General features: G+C 47.4%; 2 protein-coding genes across 9 annotated transcripts in view; one reads left to right on the forward strand and one right to left on the reverse strand.

Moving 5' to 3' along the window:
• The window catches only part of FBXO34 (F-box protein 34), a 92,724-nt gene extending 91,788 nt beyond the window's left edge, over window positions 1-936 (reverse strand). The window contains exons 1-2 of one of the 5 annotated variants that reach the window (XM_029598273.1): window positions 797-936; window positions 451-558 (exon numbers count right to left, since the gene is read on the reverse strand). The gene's annotated coding sequence lies outside the window, so the exon portion shown is untranslated. Of the gene's footprint in view, window positions 1-56; window positions 193-215; window positions 353-380; window positions 559-796 lie in introns of those variants that run through there. The other 4 variants (XM_029598274.1, XM_029598271.1, XM_029598272.1 and 1 more) reach the window with 4 other exon arrangements.
• Window positions 304-20,051, forward strand: part of DLGAP5 (DLG associated protein 5) — a 214,075-nt gene continuing 194,327 nt past the window's right edge. The window contains exon 1 of one of the 4 annotated variants that reach the window (XM_029598267.1): window positions 304-415. The gene's annotated coding sequence lies outside the window, so the exon portion shown is untranslated. The other 3 variants (XM_029598268.1, XM_029598266.1, XM_029598265.1) reach the window with 3 other exon arrangements.

Below are 20,051 nucleotides of genomic sequence, written 5' to 3' on the forward strand. Positions count from 1 at the left end.
ACCCCAGTAATATCAACGACGGAGTAGCTCTGGTTCATGAAAACCGCGCCGCTTACCGGAGACCTGCTTGCGCAGCCTGAACGTGAAGAAGCCACCACCTCCACCGAGACCCACGAACCTCACCAGATCTCCACAGAGCCCGAGGGCACCCCACCACGGTCGGCCATCTCACCGAACTAATCTCCCGCCCCCCCTCTTCCGTCAGCGCCGCTCACCAAGGCACATCTATCCTCCACTCTCCTCCTCTCGCACCGAAACTGAGTCGCTAACGTCAGCAGGCTGTCTACTGCGCACGCTCCCTGTTTCGGCAAGAGCGCGCGTACACGGTCGAGGTGAAAGATCGTCATAGCCGCTTCTGTTACATAGTCTAAATCCCTTACACCATTATTGTATCCGGCCAACTCCCAAAGCGCAGGTAACCGCTGGAATGATGCATGGTGGGGAGGTTACCTGAATGACATCACAAAGCATGGAAACCGATTTTAGGAGCAGGATCGTCGGCGTTCAACCTTACGTGCATGAATCACTGGTACAATCAGGTAGCTTATTAGCAAAGCCCTGCGCAATTCAAAAAATAAATTGACTAGTTAGTGAAAATAAAAATCCTTTGGATATGAGCTACTAGAGTTTCACGACTACGGAATTGGAAAAACGTTAGTGAATGCAGGGGAGAAAATGGAGTTTTTACAGTTTTGAAGGCATAATGGGAGACAAACAGGTTTCAATTTTTTTCATCTTTCGATGGCTTCCCAGCTCTTAAAAAAACACAAAATATAGTATTTTAAACTCAACTCACACGTCTTAGTAGAGTGGCAGGTTTTGCTCCGCCTGGCAACCAATCAGAGAGCACTGCAAGGACATAAGGGCTACACCTCTCAGCCTGCTTTACAATAGGAGCTGGATCTAGTTAGTCAGGAACACAGTTTTCTTCCTGAGACACTCCAACTGGTACCAGGAAGGTTAACCTCCATTGGGTAATTCTTGCATTTAAGATAGGTTGTACTTCGCCGGGCCATCGAACAACTAGCCAATCGGATGCAGCTTCCTGAAAGTCTGCCCAATACACTTTTTCTCCTTATAATTTGAATTTTCCCGCTGGCCAATGAGAACTCCAGAGTGTTGGGACGGGTTGGTTGCGTATGCCCTATTGGAAATAGACCGTTGAATTTAAAAATATATCTGAGAAGTACCTTCTGCTTTTGGAGGTTGTGTTTTTTATTTCGGACCTTTATTAGCGTCTGTGAGTATAAATATATACATATTATATATACATTTATTATATGGAAAGCTAAGATTATACAGCTGGCGCTTGGTCGTTTTTGAGGGAAATGTTTATTTCAGTGATCTAGGGTGGGAGGGGAGTCTTTGCTGCTGGTACGCCATATGGATACAGTGTTCATGCACCTATTTCCCTAATTGGCTTTTTGTCACATTTCCCGTGTTAGTGTCCCTTAAATATCTTTGTGACAGTGCTACGTGGCTTAAAATATTTTCATATTGGTCCTGAGATTTTTTTATTTTTTTAATTTGAAAAAAAATCTAAATGTTCTTATATAAGAACATTTAGACATTTAGAATTTGAAGCGTTTGTGTATGCTTTTATGGTACCAAAATTATTATAACTTGCATGGTTTCTTATAGTTAATAAGGAACAATTTGCATATGACTTTCTTCAGATGCGCCTGCGGCCAGCACAAAAGGAAGACGTGGGAAAGGAGAGAAGCACTTTTTTAATGTGCAGGATGATGAATTAGTAGACGCTAGTAATAAAGATGGCTGCAAAAGTTCATAGTTAATTTTATTTGGTTATTGAACTTTAAGAAATAATTATATTTAAAATGACAGCATGCTTGAAAATTAAAGGGGATATTAGATTAAATTATTGTTTTCGTTTTTATTGCTAAAAATCTGTTGTAATCATTTTATAGCAGTAGTACTAGGACAATCTCTTTAGCTTTAATTGACAGTTAAAAATCAAAACCAAAGTAAGTTCTTGTTTTAAGAAGACTTTCAGGCTGATGCAATATTGGCAGGTGTAAAACCGGTGTTCATGATTGAGTGCCTGTTCTCCTAACCTGTGCTGATCTACTTCTCCTGGGTGCCCAAAATACCTGGTGGTCCAGGTGGGGGCCCAGGAGTGATCTGCCACTCACCAAAATGCCGCTGGTGGCCTTTAGCCCCTACCATGTGACAGGGGCTACCGGTGGCATTGGTTGGCCCCTGTCACATGGTAGGGGTTAAAGGCCACTGGCGCCATTTTGCTTAATGGAAGCTGAGGCCCCGGCAGCAGCAGATCACTTCCGGGCCCTCCGCTGGACCACAAGGGGGCATCGGGAGGGTGGCACAGTGAGGCGGGGGCTGGCAGAATTTTGAAAGGGCACCTTTTGCCCTTTCAAAAGGCCGCAGTGCACCTTTTGCCTTTTCAAAAATTTTCTGCCTGCTGCGGCGCCCCTTAAATTGCGGCGCCCTAGGCATAGGCCTAGGCCTAGCTCGCCTAGTGGTTCCTCCGGCCCTGCCTAGGGGCCGATGCAATACAGTGTGCTCAGCTGAGCGCACTGTTTAACCCACTGATCCACCCCCTAATGCAATAGGGGGATTAGCGCCTATTTAACATGCGTCCAACATGGAGTGGATGAGTTAGTGCTCATTCACTCCAAATGCAAAAAAATAAATGTGCATCTCAGAAGCACATTTATTGCTCAGCTTTTAACGCCTGCCTGGAGCAGGCGTTAAAAGCTGAGCACACTGAAAAAAATTACAGAAAAGCAGAAAAAACTGCTTTTCTGTACTTTTTTAAAAGTTAAAGAAAAAAAACCTCTGCCGGCCGCTTTGAAGACAGACGCCAGTATGTTTGGCATTGGTTTTCATTACTGCAGCTGGCTGGTTATGAAAATCGATGCCAAACATATTGGCGTCAGTGTTCATAACCGGCAGACCGCCGGTAACCGCGGGGTCGCGTTAGCAAGGAGGCGCTACAGTCGCGCAAGCGACCCTAGCGCCTCCTTGCTAGTGCGACCCCCCCCCCCTTAATTTGAGTATTGCATGGTGCCCCCCCCCCCCCTGTGGGCGCCATGCATGCGTCAAGAAAGCGGGCGCTGAAAAGTCAGCGCCCACTTTCCGCAAATAATATTGCATCGGCCCCCTAGTGCCTATTCTGCATCAAGCGCCCAGGAAAGGTGGCTGTCAATGCGGGTTAGGAAACAAGCTCATTAGGAGCATGCATCCTTTTTCTACTGCTACTGGCACAATATACACCGCCTGTATCATGGATGTATATTGGGCACCCAGAAATTTTTTTAAGGGTTTTTTTTTTTTTTTTTTAACATTATTATGCTTTCTGTGGGCCCTCCTACTTAGTATAGCAACAGTATTAGTAGGAGGGATCACAGGAAGGGATTTTGGTGTCTTACAATGAGCCCTGAGCGCGGCAGACCTTTATGCCATGCCTCGGGCTCGTGTAAAATTTGCCGCATTGCAAGGCGCATTGGCCGTATGGAAAATTTTTTTGTATTACGGGGATTAGCTAATATTCTCATCTACATGTACTTTACATGTGATGAGCGCTATTAGCTACACACTGAATTGGACGAGCGTTTTGGACGTGCTAATCCTTGTTTTGCATTGGGGGTTATGGATGCGCATCCAATCGTGTGTTGAGCCATGCGCTGGCCGCAGTGCATGGTATTGCATCGTCCTGATTGATGTTAATTTTAGCTATTTCCATTGTTGGCATCCAGTTAAGTTACAGCACAGATGAGCTGATTTTGATTAGAACCTTGTGTGGACATCACAGTGCTGTTTGGATAATATGCACATATTTCAAAACTGTTTCTGTCCACCCACTATGTGGATAAAAGTAAGTTTGGAGTGTCTCCGTACATACTTCTACCTATGGTTTTAAGATGTGCTTTTTTAGGTGGAATTTGAAATTACTTCTATAGTTTTGTATTTTCAAAAGCATATGTGTATTTTCTTTCAGGAAAACTATGCGCACACATTAACAAGTGTAAATGTGTGTAAGTACTTTTGTTGGGTTAATTCTCAGAGGGGGAACATAAGTGTCCTTTTCCCTGTTGACAACCAGAAATGAATTAGCCATGAATTAGCATTCTAAGCATGGCGCATCGGCGCATAACAATGAAAAGCGTGCAAAGCTCTCGACACCTGTGAAGCACCCGACACACTCTTCACGCCATCCTCAAATCCCGACGCCTACCATGCTTGCTTCGACGCAGTCTATGCTGCAGGGACAGAAACAACGCCTCAAGAAAACACAAAAAACAAAACAAATACAGACAGTCACTTCCACACACTCGGTACTGTCAGGCCATTCTAGTTCATCAAAGCAATCTGATACGGACTCCGAAGTAGAAGTGGAGCTCCTCTGAGTCCTCTAGAGTGCCTTCACTTAGTGGGGGTTCTACATCAGACTGGTCTTCCCATAGTAGACCACAATCCCCTCAACCTACAGCGCCTCTTCCTAAAAGATAGAAATCATCACTGACTCCCCAGGATTTCCTCCTAGTTGCACTACCTCCTGGGCCGGCTCCACCACTGGGACCTTCACAACCGAATCATCTAGCATCCAAAGCAATGCTATAGAGTTCACAAGCATTGAATACATTTTTTCAGGATCTGGAGTCTACGCATCCCCAGCTTCCAAGTGCATCTCCCCAACCTTCTCCACCGGCATCGCCGATTCCCACACAGCCGACTCAGCCACCTGCACCATCTCCAATTCCAACTTGACCAGATAGCCCTGATTCTCAATGGACATACTCTTCACCTAGTTCCTCCACTGGAATGCCTTCCGACCCTCCAGAGGATCTGCCAGAACCTTACTCCCCACCAGAAGATTTGTCCTATGCAAAATTTATAGAAAAAAATAGAAAAACAGGAAAGGTTCCAGATCCCAGATTAGAGGTTCTTGGTAAACTGAAAATTTTCGAGTTGCCACCAGAACCAATAGCTCTACCACCTCATTCGGTTTTGGATGCAGTACTCCACAAGATGTGGGTGAAACCTTTTTCCACTACAGCCGCATCGAGGAAAACTGACCTAAAATACAGAGTGTGTAATTCCACAATCTACGACTCTGCCCACTTACCTCATAACTCAATTGTAGTAGAGTCTGCACTATTGAAGGCAAAACGATCAAAACTTTAAGCCAATTCTCTTCCAGGGAAGGACCATAAGTCTATGGACGACTTTGGACGTAAAGTTTGCCATTCCTTGATGTTAACAACCAAAATTCAGCATCACCAATTTTACGTCATCCAATACTTGTTTGAATGTCTTCAGAAATTGCGCCCTATCTGTTTAGCCTCTGATATCACCTTACCACATCCCTTCACGGACATGGAAGAAGGTCTTCGTTATTTGCTCAGGTCTGTTTGAGTCCTTTGAGTCTTCTGCGACAGCTATAGCGGCCCGGCGAATGGCTTGGTTAAGAGCAAGCGCAATTAGGGAAGACATTCACTACAAGTTGGCAGATATACCCTGTATGGGGGATAATTTGTTTGGAGATAAATTTGGAGAAACTGTTACTCTTTTAAAAGAACAAAGTACTGCTATACTATCCCTCGCATCTCCAACCAACCCCCATACATCTTCCAGAAAATTTTACTTTTATTTTAGGAGAAAATCCTATCCAAGGGCACCTTTCAAACCAATTCCTATCGTTCACAGCACTATACACATCAAAGATACAAATCTCAACCTCACCAATCTCGTGGACGCTCTTGTCAACAGCGATCACAGAAACAGGGAACAACAGCTCCTCAAAAACAGACACCATCTTTTTGAGCGATCCTGAGCCACCTTCACCACCATTTATAGGTGGTTGCCTTCAACATTTCTATGCCAATTGTGGAGCGATCACCACAGATCATTGGGTGCTAGACATCATCAGAGAAGGTTATCGACTAAATTTTATGAATCTTTCATCCCTTCCCCGTGTACCTCCTCTCCGAAGTACGTCAACCCATTCACCGTATCTCCTGGAAGAACTAAAACATCTGCGGATCCAGAAATCCATTCAAAGGATTCCACCATCACAACAAAATCAGGGATTCTACTCCCATTATTTTCTCATTCCAAAAAAAGTCCAGGAGCCTTCGCCCCATCTTAGAGCTACGAAACCTCAACAAACACATTCAAAAGGAAAAGTTCAAAATTACCTTTCTCAAGAGCATCCTACCCCTCCTACAACCCAACGACTTCAGGTCTATGTTCCATAGACCTGAAGGATGCTTACTCCCATATACCCATGCACCCTTCTTCTTCATGGCGCTACCTTTGTTTTCGAGCTCAGAACAATCACTATCAATACAAGGTTCTACCCTTTGGCCTGTCTTCGGCCCCGAGAGTATTCACAAAATGTTTAGCGGTGCTGGTGGTGGCTCACCTCAGACAACTATCGATCCAGATCTTTCCCTATCTGAACGATTGGCTATTAGTGGCCTCGGATCAGACCACTCTACGAGTACACATGATCCAAACAATCATCTGTCTTCAGTCATTGGGCTTCCTAATAAATTACGAGAAGTCAAATCTGCAACCGACCCAAATACTGCAGTTCATTGGAGCACTCATCAACACAGTGGAGGAGAGAGCCTACCTTCCGCAAGACAGGATTCAAACTCGCTCCTCCTTAGCTCAAAGGCTATGCAATCAATCCCGTGCATCAGCACTTCAAGTCCTCCAACTGCTGGGTCACATGGCGGCGGCTATTCATGTGCTTCCCTACACGAGACTACACATGCGCCGTTTACAATGGGGCCTCAAGACTCAATGGTCACAGTTCCTGCAACCCCCTCTCTACCAGGATAAGACTTACCACACAGATGCGCACTGACATTCGATGGTGGATATCCCCCACCAACCTGTCCTCAGGAGCTCGCTCTCTTTTGCCTCCACATTGTTGTGACCGTCTGTCTACGATGCCTTCGCCCTGCCTACCTCACTCTTCTTGCGGCTCCTCCCGCTCACCTCGGACTACTGGCTGCCACGGTGTCTGTCTGCCGTCCTCTCCGGCGTCCCCGGACCGGCTTTGGTGCTGCTTCCCCGCCATGCTCCTCCAAGGTACCATAGGGCATGCACGCGCAAATTGCTCTCATCTTTATTTCCTCGTTGGCGTGAACCTCAGGGGCATCCCCCTGAGATGACGTCACGCTGCCCGGATATTTAAGCCTACTACTTTTGCTAGCTAATCGAGTTAGCAGCCCCCGGAACTCTACCGATGGGATTTGCTCTTCGTACCAAAGCTACTCTGCCACTCCAGCGTTATCTGGAACTCTTACTGCTAATGGGGTACCTGCTCCTTGGGGGGCCTCTTCTGCTTCTTTCAGGTGCTATCAGGAAACCGGTACTTGCTCCTCGAGGGCCCATGTTCCCTGAGTCGCTGCCTGCATCTACAACCCTTTCTACTTGGAAGACTTCACTAACAGTTTCCATCTGTGAGTACAACTACCATCTATTCCACAGTACCGCTTCCCTGGAACCAGGTACTCTCTCCTCGAGGGCCTGCTCTCCCTGTCTCAGAGCTTCTCTTGTTCTACCTGGGAATTTGTATGTTTCTCACTGTGTACTCATAACTCTTTCTCTTTCCACTACAGCACAGCCAAGCAGAGGATTCGCTGTTCCAGCATCCTGTGGGATATTTGCCCAGCTGGGCTCAACATCTACTACTCAATACTGCGACCTCTGGTGGTTTCCAAAACTGTTTAAATAAAGATTCAAATCTGTGTTTGTGTGTCCAGAGTCTAGCCTGACATCGTGGTCCCTCAGGGACTGCCCCCCGTGGGTGGGTCAGCTGCCACAGTGTTCAAGGATCCACCCAAACATCAATAGCCATAACACACATCAGCTGACACTCACGACTGCCTCCAGAAAGGGATGGGGAGCCCATCTCTTCGATCTAAAAACTCAGGATCTATGGTCTCCTCAAGAGTGCACATACCAGATCAACCTTCTGGAACTTCGTGCCATCTGGAGAGCACTGCAAACCTTCTCTCCTCAAGTTCAAGGGAAAAGTCTCATGGTGTACATGGACAATAAGGTCGCTGTGTTCTGCATAAACAAGGAAGGAGGGTCAGATTCATGGATACTCTGTCGGGAAGCTCTTCGAATACTGTTTTGGGCAAATACAAACGGAGTGTCGCTTCAAGCCACTTACCTGCCAGGTCTGGACAATGTCACGGAGGATCGCCTGAGCAGGATTTTTCATCCTCACGAATGGACCTTAAATCGGGACTTAGCTACGAACAGCTTAACACTGGGGCTACCCGACTATTGATCGCTTTGCCACAGAAAACAATCATCAAACGCAAAACTTTTGCTCCATTTACCCCAGCAAATTGTCACGCTCCAGATGCCTTCCTCGTTCCATCGACGGGGGGCTTTCTGTACGCCTACCCTCCCATTCCGCTAATATCAAGGACGATTCAGAAATGCATTCAGGACATAGCGGACATGATCCTCATAGCTCCCGCATGGCCGAGACAACCATGGTATGCGTATCTCATGCGACTCCATTCGCCCACCAATTCCGCTGGAGAACCATCCACAACTATTAACACAGGAAGGAGACTCCCTCCATCTGACAGCATGGCAGTTGAACGGCAAGTATTAAACCACCTAGGCCTTCCTTTGCAACTTGAAGACACATTGATTGCGTCCAGGAAACTCTCAACCAGACGTAACTGTGCAGGAAAATGGCATCGTTACACCGAATGGTACAAGCCACGAAAACTGAATCCTTTCTCATCTACAGTCACGCAGCTGCTGGAATACTTCCATACACTCTACCTAGCTGGTCTAGCGTCCACTTCAGTTCGAGTGCATATTAGTGCCATCGCAGCTTTTCATGCCACATAAAATACTTAACCTGGAAGACAGTATTCCTGGTGGCCATCACATCAGCAAGGAAAGTAACTGACTACAAGCCTTGGTTCACTATTCCCCTTATTTAGAATTTTACCACAACAGTCACTCTTTGGCCTCATCCTGCCTTCCTTTCCAAGGTTGTATTGGCGTTTCTTATTAATCACACCATTTCACTACCGATCTTCAAACCTAAGCCTCGTCATAATGACCGAGACAAACTTCTACACTTGCTAGACTGTAAAAGAGCATTGGCTTGTTATAAACGGAGAACTCATTCTCCATCCAGACCTTCTCAATTATTCCTCTCCTTCAATCCAAATAACCTGGATCAACCCGTCTCGAAGAGAACCATAGCGGGTTGGTTATCCCAATGCATTGAATTCTGTTTTAACAAACGTTCCATTAAATTAAGCAACAAACCTAAAGCGCACCAGATACGCGCCACAGCAGCATCTGTTGCCCACTTACGAAGGGTTCCGCTACTGGACATTTACAAAGCGGCAACTTGGTCTTCCCTTCATACCTTCACGTCACACTACTGTGCTCGGAGTTAGTGTGTAAGGACAAAGATCCTTGCACAAGTGTCTTTAGCCTCCTCCATATTCTGGAACACTGATGGAGCCAACAGCCATCCCAATCCACGATATCTTACAAGAATTGCAAATGAGAATGTGGGAAATTCCTATTTCCTATGCCCCATTTGCAAGGAAACTATACTTCAAATATAGAATGCAAAAATCCCCTGGATTTGGAATAGTGCAATTGCCTAAGAAAACGGATACGTTTAAATACTCCGCTAGAAAAGGATCTTAGGCTACTGGACAATTTAAGTAAAATGGTGTTCCAAAGCTCCATGCTGAATGCATGGATTTCTGCTCACCAATTCTCCATAGTTTGTTACTTAGATTATATACAAAAACTGAAGTCTTTTTCTTACAGCTGATTAAGCCTAATCGCATACCCTCAGCCAATCTTGTTCGATTTTTTTCATTTTTTCATTTATTAAAATTTATTAATCGCCTAACACTTGAAAAGGCCTAGGCAATATACAAAAATACATACATATTAAAACAAGAGACATACAATGCAAACAAAAAAATATTAGTTTCACGGAAACCAAAACAACAATACCAGATGTTATTAGTGCATATAGTATTATAGACATCTCTGCAATTCTATCATTAAAATCACAATGTTAATACATAATTTTTACTGTGAAAGCAGAATGATGGTATTCATACTGTTTATTTACCATTAAATGCAAGATGAAGCAGATGTTCCTTCAAAGCTGTTTTGAAATTTTTGATGTCATCAAGAGATCTCAGATCAACTGGAATGAGATTCCATACGGTGGGTGCTACTATAGAAAAAGATGTTTCCCTGGTACAGAGTAACCGAGCTTGACGGACTGGGGGAATGGCTAACATGTTAGATTGAGAAGATCTCAAAGTTCGGACTGGATTATATGTCCATAACAAAGCGTTAAACCAAAACGTGAACTCAGACAAGTGTAGCTTATAAACCAACATCCCTATTTTAAATAATATTCGTTGGTGCACTGGTAACCAATTAAGTCTACAGAGAATTGGTGAAATATGATCGTGGCGTGCTGTATGGGTAACCAGCCTAGCAGCAGAATTTAATAGAAGTTGTACTGATTGAAGTATATATTTTGGCAATCCAATGTATAACCCATTACAATAGTCAATGTGTGGAAAAATAATGGCACGGACAACCATTAAGAGATCTTTGTCATATAGAAGATGCCGAAGTCCACTTAATAACCGAAGTTTAAAGAAGCCTGATCTAATCAATGATTTTATTTGGGGTTTGAATGATAAAGTGGGGTCAATCCAAATACCATGGCCCACTCATCAACAGCTTTCATGTTCACACACCACATGCGGGCCGATACAGAAAACTTCGTGGGAGAGCGGGCGAGCGCCCAGGCTACTCTCCTGGGCGCGCGATCCAGTAAATAAATTTATGTAAATGAGGGCCCGCGGTAAAAGGAGGCGCTAGGGACACTAGCGCGTCCCTAGCGCCTCCTTTTTGACAGAAGCAGCGGCTGTCAGCGGGTTTTACAGCCAACGCTCAATTTTACCGGCTTCGGTTCTCGAACTCACTGACGGCCACGGGTTTGGAAAACGGTCACCGGCATAATTGAGCATGTGTCTTCCAACCTGCAGGCTGTTGGCAGATTTTTAAATTTTTATTTAAATTTTTTTTTATTTTTGGGGCCTCTGACTTAATATTGCTATGATATTCATAGAAGATCATATGATATGATATGCTATGATATTCATAGGAGATCCATAGAACCTCGACTAATGATACTCATTAGTCGAGGTTCTATGGATCTCCGTACCTCCTTAAGCTTCTAATAAGATCCTCCCCTGACTCACCATTTGTTTGTATTTGTTGTTTACTGCGTTCCTAGGCCTTTTTTCTTCCAGCAATCTATGCCTCCAAGTTTACTATCCTTGTTGAATGTAACTTTGTTCTTCCTGTTTAAACTTTTGTTTTTTAGTACAGTTCCCCAATTCGATGTAAACCGATCTGATATGGTCTTTTAACCATGAAGGTCGGTATAGAAAAGTGTTAAATAAATATTAAGCAGTTTTTTCTGCTTTTCTGTATACTTCCTTGGTGCCGGCTGAAATTAATGCTTGCCTTTGGCAGGAGTTAATTTTTGAGAGTAAAATGTGCGGCTTGGTTGCACATTTTACTTTCTGAATCGCGCAGGAATAACTAATAGGCCCATCAACATGCATTTGCATGTTGCGGGCGCTATTAGTTTTTTTTTTTTGGGGGGGCGGGGGTTGGCCGCGCGTTTGACAAGCTTTTACCCCTTACTGTATAAGGGGTAAAAATAGCGCGTCGAAAATGCATGGCCAAACGCGGGCTAACCGTGCGCTCCACTTTACTGTATCGGCCTGATGGTGAACTAGCCCTGCACGGAGTTGCAACCCTTTTTTCCTCTTGAATTTACTTCAGGTTTGTGATACCTCATTCAGGCCACAAGAGAAGGGCTAAGAAGAGGGGGTCTCAGATGTCCCTCCAGAAGGTCCCCTGATGGATGCATTTGTGCAACGAGGGGTTTTATTGCCGGGAAAGGAATCGCTGGAAGTCAGCCGAGAGGAAGAAGTACTCGATTCCTTTCCTGATTCAATAACATCTTGTTGCATCCGTTGGTCTCAGACGGCTTCGACCTCTGTGCCTCACCTTTCTTCCTTCTCTCTCCTCAAGCCTTGGAAAGATGGCTGCTGCCATGTCTTCGTGCCGCTCTCTCTGGCATCCCCGGAACGCAACGGCAAGAGTGTTTGCCAGGTTTCCCCTGAGGGCCTCCTAGGATGCGCGCACACCACCCATGTCTTTATCCACATTATGGCGGGAACCTTGTCCCCTCTGAGTGACGTCATGCCATCTGGGTATTTAGCCTGCCCTTCATTTGCTAACAAACTGAGTTAGCAAGGATCGTGAATGGATTGGAAAGCCTCCAGTCTAAGCTGCTCTGCCGCTTCCTTGCTGCTGCTGGAAGCTCTCTCTGCCCTTCGGGTTATTTCATCTCTAACCTGGGTACCCTCTCCTCGGGGGCCCTTATGCTTTCTTTCAGGTGCCTATCTGGGATACCGTGTACTCGCTCCTCGAGGGCCTGCTCTCTCTGCCATTGGTGCCTGTAATTCTCTACTTCTGCCTGCCAGGATCTCCATCAATACAGCTATCTACTGGATCCGGGACTTCCTCTACTACCTCGCGCTGCCTATCATTTATTCAAGTGTGGGACTGGTCTCCTCTGCTGAGGACCCCTGGACTGCTTCTACTGGATTACCTCACTACTGCCACCCCATGGCCAGTATCTCCAAGCTGTATAATAAATACAAATCTTTGGTGTCTGCGTGTATAGAGTCTAGCATAGTACTGCGGTTCCTCATGGGGCTCCTCCCCGTGGGAGTGGCCATCACTGCAGTACCCAAGAATCCACTCCAACACCTCAAAACCATAACACATCTCTGTCCCCGGCTGAAAGGACTGCTCCTGAAAACCCTGCTGTGGCAAGGCTCCTCTCACAGTGATGTGATTCGGTACATGCTGATGACACCACGACCTTTGAGCCCCGTCCTGAGACTGCGATGTCTGTGACCGTTGCCCCAGAGCCTGGCACGGATATTGCCGGTGCTTCAGGAGCAGTTCCTATCAGAGGTATTCGGCAGTACTACAAAGAAAAATCTCTCCATGGTACTGTTTCCTTAATGGAAGAATCTTCAATCCTTTTGTAAGACCTCCTGTATCTTCCCCAGAGTCTATATGGGAAGTGACTGTAACTTTGAGCTCTAATTAATCGGCTCAGTTAAACCTGGTGGTGAAAACAGTTGTTGAGATTGAAAACCAAGTTAAATCCTTAAAAGAAGAGAATATAATTACTGGGTGTCTGTGTGAGTCCTTTAAAAAAAAAAAAAAAAAATGGGAATATGATTGAACAACAAATGCTGATGAAAGAAAATCAGACCCTGACTAACAGGATTGAAAATTTTAGAGAATCAAATCTGGGGAAGGAACTTAAGTTTTATTAACTTTCCCATAGCTCCTTATACTTCAGCAAAGGATATGCTAGACGGAGGCATTAAAAGTGCTGGAACAAGCGTTTCCTCCTATTACAAGAATTTACTATTTACCACCTTTTAAGAAAAAACCTGAAGAGGGGCAGAACATGCAGATTTTGTCACCTATAGATTCTGGTAATTTGAATATCTCGGAGGTCCTTAAGATCTCTGATAGTGAATTAGCTCAACCAACATCTTTAATTGTCTCCTTTTTACTTGAATCAGGTAGGGAATGGATTCTTAACATTTTTTTAGACATTTGGATTCTTTCCTCCATCTAAAAATTTGAGTGTGTCCAGATTTAGCTAGACAGAAACAGAAAAGGAGGAAGCCCAGAGATTTGTAGCCGGGTTCCCTTTTCATTTTGAAGTATCCATGAAAATGTCATGATGTTTCTTATTTTCTTTCATCCATCTCAATTGTCTAAATTTCTTATTGATAAATTGCCTGCTGTGGAAGAGAGTCCATCTTTGAGTGCTAGCTGACTTCATATTGGCTGGATGTTTTATATAGGATTAATTCCCATTTTATGCTAGTATTACCTCTATGATTTTGTATATTTCTATATTGAAATGTCTAGACCCCCAGGACTTGGATTATGTATTTGGCACATATATTATTTCTTATTTGTTTTACTTGAAGATTTGACTTCAGGTTATTGCTTGTTATTGTGCTGTCATGCCATCAAGTTTTCTTCTCAAGTTTTTGATTGAATGTCTTTATAAAATGCAATAATAAAAAAAGAAATCTTCTCTAATTACGTTTCAAAAAATCAAATTCATTTGGAGCTTGGATAAATTCTCTACAATAGCGATCTTTCTCTCTACAGATTGGGCAAACCTTCTCAGATCCTTTGTATACAAACTTGAACATAGATCAGCCATTGGCCAAGGAGGTGATGGCTGTTCTGGGCTGCATTGTGGTAGCAATTCATATAGTTTTACTAATCCACATATGACTCCTGCAGCGGGGCTTTCATTCCCAGCTAATTTAACCCATGACAACCAAATTGGAAATTTCATATGAAATGAAGCAGGAGCTAAGCTGGTGGCTAGACCCCTTCTTCTTTCAGAAAGAAGCACCATTGTTTACTTCCTCTCCAAGTAATAGCAACAAATTCCTCCACAAAGGATTGGGGGCCCATACAGGCTCCTTAGAAAACAATACAATCCACATTAAATTCATATTTAAATTGGAAATTATACATCTCTGAATATCATAAGATGGGAGGGAGTCAAGATTTGCAAAGAAGCAGATATATATAGGGGAAATACTAATTTTCCTAGCGTGTAGCAGATGGACTCAGGACCAATGGGTATAGTGTACTCCTGCTAACAGTTGGAGACGGATCAGATTTCAATCTGACGTCAGCCCCTAGTACATATACCCCTGCAGGAAGTGCAGCTCTTCAGTATTTTCCGTCTCCATAGCAGTTAGGGACTATCTGCATGCTCTCAAGCGTTAGATCAAATTTAAAGAAGAAAACCCAAAATTGAAAGAAGAAAACCTACCTGAAGACGAGCCCCGCTCTCCTGCGGTTATACCCTCGGGTCCCTCCCCCAGTTGAGATTCCTGAGGTGATTTCCGTGGTCCCTCGGAGGTGAGCCTCGGTCCGGCGGCCGAATCGCGGTGAGGACCTAGCCCCTGATCCTTCGGGCGCGGCTGAGAGGCAGCGGGTGCACCCTCAAGCGCGGCGGTGAAGGTATTTGCCCTTTCCCCCCACAGCCGGAGACCACCCGGGACGAAACCGGGAAGCGCCGAAGACAAGGTAAGGTAGAAATCTTCTACTCTAATCTGGTCGTCGAGGACGAGCACAGGTCACCGACCGGGACCAGTGCCACCGGGTTGATCTACCCTAGCTGGGCCAGGCCCCGGCTATTCCAAGAGTCTGTCTACGTGGAGACTCTTCAAGGGGGTCGCCATATTGCCCGCGTGCTCGCCGTCGCCATCTTGGCCTACTCGCCGCGCCGTTCGCCTCCGAGCCAGGCGCACAAAGCACTTGAGCGCATAGACTTACACGCACATAAATCCTTGCGCGCATAACTTGCATGCACATAGCTGAGCGCATATCTACGGCACAGCCGCCGCACAACTTACACGCTCAATCTAAGTGCACCGGAGCGCATAAGATTTACTTGCCGACAACCATGGCACCCCCAGGAACAGAAATTAAAGCGCAAGGCCTCTGCCCAGCATGCCACATCAGAGCCGCACAAAGCGAGGAGGCCGACGCCCTGTGCACGCAGAGCGAGGAGGCCCTGGGAGATCCAGCTCAGGGCCAGTCCCACCCAGGGCCGAGTTCCAGCTCCTCAGGGGGCACCCTGGACCTAGCCAGGGGAACCTCCCCCCACAGACGGGGACCCCAAGGAACCAGCACCCCTCGACTTTGATCCAGCGTCCATATCATGGGTGGAGCTTTTCAAGGGGATACACGCCTTTGTTCAAATGCAAACTGAGCCTCTGGCTGTCCAGCCACATGCTCCACCAGATGACCCACATGCTCCAGGCCCCTCAAGACCTAGGCACAGGCTCCCATTACCCAGAAGCCCCACCTATGGGGACTCGGACACCTCTGAGGAAGAAGCCGAACCCCTAGAAGAAGGGGAGCTCCCCCCGGGGACAGAGCCTCACCGAACCATGAGATGCTTCTTCACAAAGGACGAGCTCCCAGACCTGGTCAATCAATGTCCGACGGAGCTCGCGATCCCGGGCCCAGGTACTTCGGGGGAACCGAAACCGAACCCCCTGCTGGAGGGTCTTCGACAGACTTCTCGCCATTTCCCTCTGTTACAAGCAGCACAACAGCTGATTGACCTGGAATGGAATGCTCCGGAGTCCGCATTCAAAGGGGGGACGAGCCTTGGCAGCCCTGTATCCCCTGGACCCAGCAACCAAAGATCTTCTTGCATGCCCAAGAGTGGATGCTATGGTCTGCGTGGTCTCTAGGCGCACCACTATCCCAGTGGAGGGAGGAGCTGCACTCAAAGATGCACATGACCGACGTCTGGAGTCCATCCTCAAACAATCATTTGACGTCGCCGCTGTGTTTCTACAAATTGCAGCCTGCTGTACCGTGGTGACACGTGCCTGCCTATCACAAACCAGGAACAACACCCCGGGAGAAGACATGGAACCAGCGGTATCATTCCTAGCAGACGCTGCTTCCGACCTGGTACGCACAGTGGCCAGAGGAGTGTCCTGTGCGGTGGCTGCCAGGAGACAACTCTGGCTCCGAAGCTGGTCGGCCAGCGCATCTTCCAAAACGCGCCTTACAAGGATGCCCTTCAAAGGATCCCTCCTGTTCGGCAGCGAACTAGAGAAACTGGCCGACAAATGGGGCGAGTCCCCATTGTGGCGACTGCCGGAAGATAAGACAAAGAGAAATCAGCGTCCCTTCCCCAGGTTCTCCAGGGGCAGAAGTTCGCAGCGCTTCAATCCTTACAGGAACAACTATCAAGCGCCCCGCCCTACAGGCAGAAACCAGTCCTTTTGGACCAAGCACAACAAGAGGGGAGCCAGCTCGGGTATGGGCCCCAGCCGCACCATACAATGAGATTCAGCCGACCCATCCAAGGGAAGAAGCCATAGGGGGCAGATTAGCCCTATTCTACCACAGATGGGTCGAGAGAACCTCGGACAAGTGGGTCCTAGCTTCATTCGGGAGGGGTACTACCTGGATTTCCTACGAACCCCTCCGGACAAGTACGTGGAGTCCCCTTGCCACGACCCCTCCAAGAGGGCAGCAGTGGAAGCTACACTGTCCAGGCTACTGCCCTCGAGGCCATAACCCCAGTACCTCCACAGGAAATAAATACTGGGCATTATTCCGTTTATTTTATCGTTCCCAAGAAAGAGGGAACATTCAGGCCCATCCTGGATCTCAAGTCAGTCAACCGCTACCTCAGGATCCCTCGCTTCCGTATGGAAACCCTACGATCCGTTATAAGGGCGATACAACCAGGAGAGTTTCTCACATCCCTGGATCTTTCGGAGGCCTATCTGCACATCCCCATTCATCATGAACATCAGCGCTACCTACGCTTCAAAGTCCTGAACCATCACTAGCAGTTCCGGGCACTACCCTTCAGTTTAGCCACAGCACCCCGGAAGTTCACCAAGATAATAGTGGTGGTGGCGGCAACACTGAGGAAGGAAGGAATCCTTGTTCACCCCTACCTGGACAATTGGCTGATCAGAGCAAAGTCACCAGAGGAAAGCCGCCAAGCAACCAGCAGAGTCATAACTGTACTGGAAAGCCTAGGATGGGTAGTCAACACAAACAAAAGTTCCCTACAGCCCTCACAGTCGCTGGAATACCTAGAAGTCCGATTCGACACCAAAGAGGACAAGGCCAGCCTGACCCCCACAAGGAGATCAAAATTGTGGAACCGGTTACAAACCTTGCTGGACGATCCTCGTCCCACAGCATGGGATTACCTGCAAGTCCTCGGGCTGATGGCATCCACACTGGAAGTTGTGCCATGGGCGCGAGCCCACATGAGGCCCCTACAGCGCTCACTCCTATTACGGTGGAGCCCATGGTTCCAGAACTACACTGTACGTCTATCACTCCCGGGCAGAGTTCTGCCCCAGCTACGGTGGTGGCTGCAGGCCAGCCACATGAGCTGGGGATCAAAACTATCCTCCCCAACCTGGACTCTACTTACCACAGATGCCAGTCTACAAGGATGGGGAGCACACGGCGAGGAGCTAACCGCCCAAGGGCAGTGGAACGCAGAAGAGGCGGGATGGAACATCAACTGCCTAGAAGCGCGAGCAGTCAGACTAGCCTGTATGCGGGTCGTCCACAGACTTCGAAACAAAGCGGTCAGAGAAATGTCAGACAATGCCACGACAGTGGCCTACATCAACTGGCAGGGGGGAACCAGAAGCCAACAGGTGTCCCTAGAAATAAACCCCCTGATGGCGTGGGCGGAAGCAAACCTCCAAGAGATCTCCGCCGTCCACATCGCTGGGAAAGACAACATCATGGCAGACTTCCTCAGCAGGGAAAGTCTAGACCCAGGAGAATGGAGGCTGTCACCCACAGCCTTCAAGATATAATAGTGGTTCGGTGGGGGACACCGGAGATGGACCTTCAGGCAAACAGATCCAATGCCCAAGTATCCAGATACTTCAGCCGCAGGCGGGAACCGCATTCGCAAGGGATCGATGCCCTGGCCCCCGGGGACTCTACTATACGCCTTCTCGCCGTGGCCCCTACTGGGCGCAATCATTCACAAGATACAGCTACACAAGGGACTAGTTCTTCTGGTGGCTCCGGACTGGCCAAGAAGATCCTGGTACGCAGACATGAGAAGACTGCTGGCAGGGAACCCCCTCCCCTGCCCCCACACAGGGACCTGCTACAACAAGGACCGATCCTCCATGAGGACCCAGCTCAATTCTCGCTTACGGTCTGGCCATTGAGAGGGCTCGCCTGAGAGAGAGCAGGTACTCAGGGGCGGTAATCGACACCCTCCTCCGAGCACGCAGGTTCTCCACATCACTAACGTACATAAGGATCTGGAGAGTATTTGAAGCCTGGTGCGAAGACCACAACATCAAGCCATGCTCGTTCACAGTTCCCGTGATCCTGGAATTCTTACAGAATGGACTACAGAAGGGCCTGTCCCTCAACTCCATTAAGGTACAGGTGGCTGCCCTGTCATGCTACGGCTCCAAGAGCGAGCGCGACAGCATAACTTCTCACCCGGACATGTCACGCTTCCTGAAAGGAGTCAAACACATTCGCTCATCACTAAAGTGGCCGGTACCTCTGTGGAATCTCAATCTCGTTTTGGACTTCCTAGCGGGAACCGCCTTCAAACCCCTACGAGGCCTGTCTCTTCGCCTGTTAACCTTGAAGACGGTGTTTTTGCTGGCGGTGCAGCCCGCCGCATATTGGAACTACAAGCACTGTCCTGCCGTGAGCCGTTCCTCCGGCTCACCCCGGGGTCCATCCAACTACACACTGTTCCCTCCTTCCTCCCCAAAGTGGTCTCTCACTTCCACCTTAACCAGATCATCTCACTACCAACGACAGATGGCTTGAAGAATTCGGAAGAATCCCGTAGTCTACGCCAGCTCAACATCGGCAGACTCCTATCCAGATACCTGGAAATGTCAGAACCTGTACGAAAAACGGACCACCTTTTCGTCCTTCACAGCGGAAAGAGACAAGGGGAAGCGGCCTTGTGGGCAACCATTGCCCGCTGGATCAAGGAAGTCATCAAGGAGGCCTACGTGGAGGCAGCCAAGCCACCGCCTCTATAGTCAAGGCCCATTCTACCAGAGCCCAGGCAGTATCCTGGGCAGAAACTAGAATGCTGTCCCCTGCCGAGATCTGCAGGGCGGCTACATGGTCCTCCATCCATACCTTCTCCAGACTCTACCGTCTGGATGTTCAGGCTCGGGAGGACACAGCATTTGCAAGGGCAATACTAAGTGGGCCACGGGCAGCCTCCCACCCGTTCGGGAGTAGCTTTTATACATCCCATTGGTCCTGAGTCCATCTGCTATACGCTAGGAAATGGAGAAATTACTTACCTGATAATTTCG

This window comes from Rhinatrema bivittatum, chromosome 4 (assembly GCF_901001135.1).
Source record: "Rhinatrema bivittatum chromosome 4, aRhiBiv1.1, whole genome shotgun sequence".
Taxonomy (NCBI): domain Eukaryota; kingdom Metazoa; phylum Chordata; class Amphibia; order Gymnophiona; family Rhinatrematidae; genus Rhinatrema; species Rhinatrema bivittatum.